This window comes from Charadrius vociferus, unplaced genomic scaffold (assembly GCF_000708025.1).
Source record: "Charadrius vociferus isolate BGI_N301 unplaced genomic scaffold, ASM70802v2 scaffold78, whole genome shotgun sequence".
Classification (NCBI taxonomy): domain Eukaryota; kingdom Metazoa; phylum Chordata; class Aves; order Charadriiformes; family Charadriidae; genus Charadrius; species Charadrius vociferus.
Genome location: NW_009649927.1, coordinates 1025534 through 1034760, shown reverse-complemented (window position 1 = coordinate 1034760; position 9227 = coordinate 1025534). Strand labels below are relative to the sequence as shown.

Sequence of the window (9227 nt, the reverse complement as noted above, 5' to 3'; positions counted from 1 at the left end):
TTTGCTTTTATCTTAAATTCATGTTACGACTTTTTGCAGAAAGTGTATTGTCAGTACAGACATCTGACTACTGTAGTGGCAGTGGATGACTTGGCCTGGAAAACTTTGTTCTGATCCCTTTCAAAAAACCTGAAATTATTATGATTTCCAGCAAATGCATAATGATACGGGGCTGTGCCGTAAAACAAACTGATAGCTAATCAAGTTAACCAGACCATCTGCTAGCAAGATGGACGGTTTGTTCCACAGGTATATCTGCATGTCTGAGGACTCAAAACCCAAACCACCTTCTAGTGGTCTTTCAAGTCAGCTGAGCTAAGTGCAGCATGAGAAGTTAAATATACTACTGTACTGGGAATCGCTTGATGTCAGAAGGTTATTGCAGATTGCTGTTCCGTGTCTGGTTTCAATTTCTCACTTCTTGACTGAAAAGGATGTTTTTGTTGTACATGCAGGCTTGTTTCAACAAAGGTTCAAAGACCTCCAATGTACAGGACAGAACACAAGCCCAAGAATGCATTTGGAGTGATTTAGTAAGATGGGCTAATGGTCTTGTCTAAAAAGTCTCCTCAAAATAAAGTTTCGTACTACTTTTTGAGAAGGAATTATTTGCATTGGAAACATGGAAGAAAAAAAAAGGAGGCAAAAAGGCAGCTGTCTGTGAACTTGAGTCTGGAAAATGAGTATTCTTGTCCCAAGGAGAAGCAGATGCTACTTCATCATACACAAGACATTTTTCCTCTCTTGCATTTCATACAAGGGAGAGAATTCTGAAGGATTAGTCACAACATGGGAGCAGCCCCACCTTCCATACCTAAATTAACAGTGTTCCTCTCAATGTGTTTCATGCCATTGTTGTAGACATCTGTTTGTGTTCAAAACCAGTTTTTAACTAGAAAGAAAATACAGATTAAAAAACCCCTTTTCCCATTATTTCTAATTTATTTTTTCTGTTGCTTATGTATGAATTACTTAGGAATTAATACAGATAAAATGTAGCATTTTTCCCCAAACACAGATAACATCAATCATCCTATTTGATTCTTTGACTCTAGGCTATGGTGGCTTGTTATCCAGGCAATGGAACGGGATACGTGCGCCATGTTGATAATCCGAATGGAGACGGAAGATGTGTTACGTGTATATATTATCTTAATAAAGACTGGGATGCCAAGGTATGCAGTAATTTTTCTGTAACTTTTTTTTTTACGTATACTTGCTAATGCACCTTTGCTACAGGTCTTTGTTCATCTCCTTATTTCTGTGCCATAGTTGTGTTCTTAACTGTGGTTATCCTTTGCCCTGCTTATTCTGCAATTAGTGAGAGCAGATAGAGATGGGACATTTGTTTTCAAAGTTTTAAATGATGCCAGCAGCACCTCCTTGACAGTGAGACTGAAGGAAAGTTGCGTGTTTTTCATGTACATTTCTTAATTGTACATATAAGTATCTGCTGGTGTCCAATTTCATAAATACCTAATTATGCAACTTACTGTACATTATTTGTATGATAATCACCCCCTGCACACATACACAAAGAGTAAATAAAGAATATTTGAAAGATAATTGCTTTTAGTTTATTTCTCCTTATATGTATGTTGAATCCTGAGTTTGTGCAACTAGATGACTTAATTGAGCATGCTTATAAAAAGAAAGGTGCTGCAGCTTGGGAGCAGTTTGAAATAAGCCAGGTATTACAGTTATTGCTATATCACTGTAGTTCAAAGCAACACAAGTCTTTGTGTCATACAGATGTGGGGTGTAGAATAGGGATGGATTTATAACACAGTTCGAGTGGCCTAAGAATTTGCTACCAGTTACTTGAAACTCTCCATAGATGTAGTGACTATGATAAAGTAAGTTTTAATAAGGATTTTCGTAGCGATTCAGTGGGATTACATAGATTTGAAGAATGGATGTAGCTAATTGGCTGTATTGAAAGTATGAGAGGGTAATGCAAAGAAAGCTTTGTTTATTCCTTGATTGTTGTGCAGTTAGCTATGGAGAAGTTTCTTCTCATTGTATAAAAAAAATAAGATAAAACTACTGATAATTCCATCATACCTAGGAAGTAGCAAGTGGAAGAGCATGTAAGCAGTCAGTTTCTGTGAATTGGGTGCACCAGATACAGATAACAGTGGAGGGTTTTTCTTTTTCTTTCTTTTTTTAATTTCCTTTTCAGTGCTATCCACTTCCTGTAAGAGCTGGATGAGACAATGAGACTGATAACATACATAAAACTGGTAGATCGGAAAGCTGAGTCAGAAATCGGTGCACTTGGAGCTTTCTGTTTCTGACTTGCTTTTTGAAACGTCAAATTTGATCTTTTAATTGGAAAATAATTTATTAGCCTTTTTTGCCATTTTTGCAAGTAAATGCACTGGTTGGACTGAACATCTTAAAATGCAGCCTTGGGGCATTTTTAGTTGACTTACAGGCGCTCTCCTGGAAAAAAATGAATACATACTAGAGTGTAGAAGTCAAGGCAATTGCATTTTCACAATAACTGAGAAAAATTTTACTCGCTGGATATTTAATTTATGAACAAAGGTATTTCATTTCCTGCAAAATATACTTTAAATTACAAATTAATATATTACCAAGTATATTTGTTAGCAAAGAAAGAACCTCAAACTTTAAGAATACGAATATATCTGAATTGTCACTCCTTGTTCTCTGATTTACATCACAATTAAAAACCAGTCATTTTTATCAATTTACCTTGTTAGTACTTGCGCTGTTATGACTTTCCCATGAAGGTCTACAGTGGCTATCTATAGTTAGATTTAACAGCATCAGTACATTCAGTAGGAAGACATTTATATGACTTTAAAATAATTAACCCCACCTACTTGTGCTGTTTTCTAGACATGCATAGGTAGGTCCAACTGTTTTTTTCAAAGCCCGGAAGATATCTAAATTGACCAGGAGTAATACAGATTCAGGCTTTAGTTTGAAATTTCCTTGTCTTTCCTAATCTTAATCACAGAAACATGACATAAACTTGTGCTGCTGTTGAATGAAACAATGTCTTTAATGGGAAAGGGCAAAATGAGGATGTGAAATACAATGTTTCTCTCATTTGTATTGGCATGTTTTTAGCCACATGTATTTTCAGCCAGTCTTGCCCATTTTTTGCGGGTAGGTAATGCAGCTAAAAAACAATGAATCTAAACCCACAGCTTTTTACTTAAACATGAGGTTTAATATTTGCAAGCATTCTGAAATCACGAAGTGAAAATGCGTCAAATGTTTTGTTAAATGAAATCTGTCAACTGAAATCAAGCTGTAGATTCATAATTTCTGGAGCATCTGATAAAGGCTTTTATTTCAGTTCCAAGTGTCTGAAATATTTACAATTGTGACATTCAGTACTTTTAAATACAATGAGACATTGTTTTCAAGCACTGGTTTTAAATATTTAATTTGTAGGTAAGTGGAGGCATCCTTCGAATATTTCCAGAAGGTAAAGCCCAATTCGCTGATATTGAACCCAAATTTGATAGACTGCTATTCTTCTGGTCTGATCGCCGCAACCCTCATGAAGTACAGCCGGCATTTGCTACAAGGTAGGACTAATGGACTCTCTCTGTATTGCATGATGCCTCTTCTATCAAGAATTGAGTGAATCCTAATGAGAAACGAGTGACACTATGAATTATGACCTGATCCCTGGTCTTTCCATGTACAGCTCCAGTTGCACTATGACAAGAAGGGTTTTTTTTTCCTACTGGTTGATCAGGCTTATGCTGTGCTGCTGAGTTTGTACCCATGTCTGATCTCTTATTTTGGAAAAAATATCCTCTTGGATGGGTAGGAGGGAGGACTGGAAACACCAGAAGTTTCTGAGTGTGTACTTGACAGAAGTGAGTAGGACCACACAGAGCCGTAAGCAGGGACCCCCCACCTTAACCACGGGATGTTCTCTTTATTGCTTCTCTGTAACGGCTTTAGACTGTGGTCCCTTCTCTTTGTCCTTAGCCACCTTACTGTGTTACTTGGAGGTTGACCGGGTACTTCATTTTTCTCCCCTCTCTTTTGTGACAGAGGGAGTAGTTAGAAGGTAGTCATGTTTGCTCTCCTTTCTTTATTCTAGGGGTGGCTTAGTTTAGTTTGGGAACTGGTAGAGGGTTGTGGGGCAGAAACAAACATTGATACACAAATCTTTTCTTCCTCTGGAGTATTAGAGGAGCTGCTCCCAGCCAGCAACACAGAAGGAACTTGATATCTCCTTTGTCCCGCACTGTAGGGCAGTGGATGATGCTAGTTACCCGCATTCACTGCCCCCACATCTTGAGTGGCATTTCCAGGTAGCATTAGTAGGTAAATCATTGAAGTCCTTGATCCAGACTTCCTGTTGCCCATGTCGCAACATGTTTGGATGGCCAGAGCACTGAACATTGACTGGAGCTGTGAGATAACACAAGTACCTTTGCAAGAAGTAACCTGAAACTGCCATCAGCGTGTCCTCTTGCAGCCTTTCGGAAGGCTGTACTGCTCTCCCCTCCCCCTTGGTGCTCCAAGCAGAGTCAGAGGGTGAAATGCCACTTACTAAAGCTCCTTAAAGTCTTTTCTCAATAGCTGGCATTTCATATTTAAATCCTCTACAGGCAGTGGAAAACCGGAGGAGCTGTGTAAGAAGGGGTAGTTAATTTTCCCTTATGGCAAACATCCAAAAAAAGGTTCTTGCAGAGTGACTCAGTGATGGACTTGACCGAGTAAAGTAAAAGATGAGGTCACAGGGCAAGGTGATACAGACAGAGACTGTATTGCAGGTTCTGGGCAAGAACCATAATAGCATCAAGAAAAAGAAACATAGACGTATAGCATCAAGTGTCACCCTTTTAGTGATTGCTGAGACAATACTTCTAATGGGGGGGGAAAAAAACCCAACCACCTGCTTGATTCGTGCTTTATGAAATGTTTCTTCTGTCAGACTGCAGAAGTATCATCTCACTTAGGTTGTGGTTTATGTCAAGTGCTTCACTGTTGTTTTTTTTTTTTTCTTCATAGTTCAGGAGTTCTTTTTCCATCTGTTTCCCTAGGTACGCAGTAACAGTGTGGTATTTTGATGCAGATGAAAGAGCACGAGCTAAAGTAAAATATCTAACAGGTAATCTCTTGTTAATATTTTCTGTGTTCTTTTTTTTTATTCTGGAAAAATAGCTAAGTAGTCCAGCCTCATCTCCTTGGCCCACCTTGTGCACAAAACAGGAGAGAAAACCAGCATAAAACTCAGAGAGCCAGGTTTTACAGGGAAGGTGATCTGGTGGTTGAGCTGCTAGGCAGTGACTTGGGAAATCCAGGTCAGTGCCTTGTCCGGCTCACACTTCCTCTGAGACCTGAGGCTGCTCAGTATTTTTATATGGGAGATACAGCTTCTCTCTAGTCTCGTCTCCCTAATAGGTGTGGAGGATAAATACAGCAGAGACTGTGAGGCAGTGCAGAACTGAGAACCCTGGAAATAGTTTTGATCAAATATAGTGATTCAACAAGTGAATACAACTTAACTGGACTAGAATCTCTGTATCAGAAAAACAAAAGCCTAAAATTAAAATCTGGAATCAAAGCATGGAGTTACTTCCTTCACTTCCAATTCCACATATCTAGCATCTGTTTTCCTTTTCTGGCTTCTCCCTCAAGAGGAAGTTGATCTAATTTTCCTGTTCAAATTAGCATTATAAGGAGAAATAGCCTAGGACTTCTGTCATGCTTGTAATTGCCATCGCGATTTTGTGTTTGTTACATTAGTTTAAAAATAAAACAAAATCGGGTATACCAGCAGTGCACATATATACTGGGCCATTTTCTCCACGGTTTCATCAAGAGCTCTGAAACTGATAATGTTGGAAGACATGGGCTAGTCGTTTCCAAATGAGATTTCCATTTGTTGCTGATAGGCGTCCAAAGCTCATAAGTAGCCCCAGACCTATCTAACGGCTGCAAAAGCTGCAGGGTAGTTCAGTCCCCCTTGGTGCAGCTGGTGACTTTATGCATTTTGTGAGCGGTAAGAGCAATGCAGCTCCTGTCTGGCTTACAAAGAAATGTGGGGAATCCTTCAGCTCCGGCCAGGCAGGCTGTCCCGCTGCTCGGTGGCGCATGCCCGGCGAGGCACGGTGACTTCCCAGGCGGTCAGGAATGCTGGATGACGCCTGCCTGGTCTCTGCAGGAAGCCTTGTCTGTCTGTCTGTAAGCTGGGCTTCACGTCACGTGCGTGTGACTGCGCAGCTCCTGGAGCCAGCCTTGCCGCATCAGAGCTGTTTCGGGTGTCTCGGCACAGCTTTGGCTGCTGCTTCTTCAGAGAGAGCGCAGGGAAATGGTTTGGGTAGGCTTGTGTCTGCAGGGGAGGTGCTCCCTCCCTTCCCAGGGTCCCCCTGAACTGCAGGCACTTAGGGAAGGCAGGCTGGGTTGGAGAGGTTGTTTAAATTTCGAGGTTGATTCGCCCTATAATTGATTCATATTTTCATATTGTTGTGATTCCAGTTTCATTTCCAGTTAAAATTGCGTTCTTTGCTCTCTATCTGCAGCAAGAATTGTGCAAGATGCTTTTTATTTTCCATTGATACTAAAATATAAAATTATAGAATAAAATGTCATAAAATAGAAAACTCTTCGGTTTTGGCTTAGTGTAAGTCTAACTAAAGCCATGCAGAATATGTATGAATGTTTCTTGAATATGGGATGTCTGTTAACATTTTTTTAGAGTCAAGCTTTTTGGGGGATACCTGAAGGTCAGCTTTCTGAGAAAGGGGCAGAAGAGGCGTGGGTTTGGTTTTGTTTATTTTTTAGCAGCAAGTCAAATGGAACATTGCATTTTAAAAATCCCTCAGTTTCTTTACATAGGTGAATACTCAGAAACTCTTTATATTCTGATCCAGAATAATGGCCAATGTTCCCAGATTCTCCATTTGCCGTTCTTAAAGCTTACCGTTGCTTGTAAAGGCTGAAATGATGAATTTCAAAACTGCACGTCTGATGTGAAGTACCCCGTTTTCTACTTGGGCAGCCAAATAAATGTCCGCTTCCAGAGATGACGAGTAACTCGTTAACTTTACAGAGCATGTATACAAAACTATGTATTTTGCTAGATCATATGTACTAGACAATCTTCAAAGTAGTCTCTTAAAAGTAATCTGGAAAGCGATGCAGCAGTTCTATAGACTATACTTTGATAGTCTTTGATAAATGCTGAAAAATAATACCAATTTCCTTTTCGTATTTCCACAGGTGAAAAAGGTGTGAGGGTTGAACTTAATAAACCTTCTGACTCAGTTGGGAAAGACGTTTTATAAGCCTTTGATTTAGCAACTCCCCTTGCTATTCTCCCTGATAAATCTTGATGCTATCTATTAACTTTTGAATGTGAATAACAAGATAAAGGAAAATCAACAACAAACCAACATTTTAATAAAGAAGCAAACAGTGTTTCAATGTTGCATCAAATAGAAGATTCTTTGACTGCTGAAGCATTGTACTATGTGATTGTGACTCCAGGCCTGTGACTGCTTATGTGAAGAAGATAAGCAATCAGTAAGAAACAGCATATGCATCTGGACATAAATAAGTGCCCTACATAGAATTTGTCCATCCTTATATTTTGCCAGACCTGTCATCCAGCTGAATCCAATTCATCTCTCCCTTTTTTTATATGGTAAAAGTTTGAATTTTGGGTAATTTTTGTATGACCAGGTACAGTTTATCAAAATTGAGTCTTAAAAAAAAAAAAAAAAGAAAAACTGAAAAAAAAAAGAAAAAAATTTACAGTAGTCTCCAAAATAACATGGATCTATTTTTGTAAAACTGTTCATACTGTTCTCCTCTGCCATGAAAGACCTAATTTAATGTAAGGGTTGCCAGTAACTGATAATCACTTTAATTTTCTTTACACCTTAAGTCATAAAAGGAGCACTTTAATTACCAGCTAAAAACCTGATTGTTTTATATCATATCTCACACTAATCTTAACTTTTAAAGATTGCTGCTGTATTGTTTTTTTGACTATGTCCTCTTGAGCCTTATTAACAGAAGCAAATCAGTATCTCGCTATTAGTAACATTCAGTTTGTGGTTTTGTATGTTGAATCCACAGAGGGGAAGTTTCTGTCTCTTCTTTGTTTTTTTTGTTTGGTTGGTTTGGTTTGGGGGTTTTTTTTGGGGGGTTGTTTTTTTTTCTTTTTTAAGTGACTGGCACTAAGTGAACTTGACACTATCGGTTGCTGTCATTGGCTTTGGGGACCTGGTAAATACCATCAAGTTACAAGAACATACAAGGGCTTTCCTAGGCTATTAGAGGTACCCAGAACCTCCTTATGTACTTGACAGAAAATTTTTGAGTTTTCTCCCTTCTCTAAAGAATACTTGCCACCCCACTTTCCTTTGTATATAAGTTAATAGAATACCTAAAATTCACTTTTTTTAATTTCCTTTTCCAATGTTGGTGTCCCATGCAGTCTGTAAGTTGACACCTTGATCTATTATATAGTATCAAGGAAATGGTCAGCACACAGAAGCTGAAGTGCATCACTGTAGGCTCCTTGTGCAATACATCTTTAGATTTTCACTGTGCTGAAGGATTTCCCCCAAAAGGCACTGCCCTTTGATCAATACTGAGGTATATATTTAGTAAGAAAACTTTTATTTTCTTTTACATTGTTTTCATTTTATTAAGGAAAGGGGACATCACAAAATAAAAGTGAGATGTGTAGAAACTTTGATATTCTTATTTTCAAGAAATGGATGTTTTCGACACTGATTTTTTTTTTTTCTTCCTCCTTCTTTCTTTTTTTTTTTTTTCTGAGCTTTAAAAGCTTGAGAAAACAAAAGCAAACCTATAAAAGATGGCATTCATATTTACAGGAGTTTAGGGGTTGATCAACTTACCCACTGCAGTTTTCTATCTGTCCCTTATTTCCTTACTTAGCCAAAACAATGTGAGTGTACAGAAATATTTCTGTATATATTACAACTTGTGACAATTTTAGCATCTGTATAGTTTGTATTCAATTAGAGACCTTTTCTATGGAAAGCTCGGTAATTTTTTATTAAAAAGATTACTATTGTTCATGTAAAACATGAAAAAGCTAATTGTTTAGTAACAAACTGACAGAAAGGGGAAAAAAATCAGTATCAGTATATCATTTAGGAGAACCAGCAGAAATCCCAGTTTTGTTTTGATTTTGCTTTTCCTTTTTTTAGTAAGTTCTTGCCCTTTACAAGTTCTCTTCCTCT

At 38.2% G+C, this 9227-nt stretch overlaps 1 long non-coding RNA gene across 1 annotated transcript; it reads left to right on the top strand.

Moving 5' to 3' along the window:
• The first annotated feature begins 1055 nt into the window (after positions 1–1055).
• LOC104291849 lies at positions 1056–7757 on the top strand. Its single transcript, XR_717918.1, has 4 exons — positions 1056–1175; positions 3433–3569; positions 5046–5113; positions 7228–7757. It is a non-coding gene; the product is annotated as an uncharacterized LOC104291849 (long non-coding RNA).
• The last annotated feature ends 1470 nt before the right edge of the window (positions 7758–9227 follow it).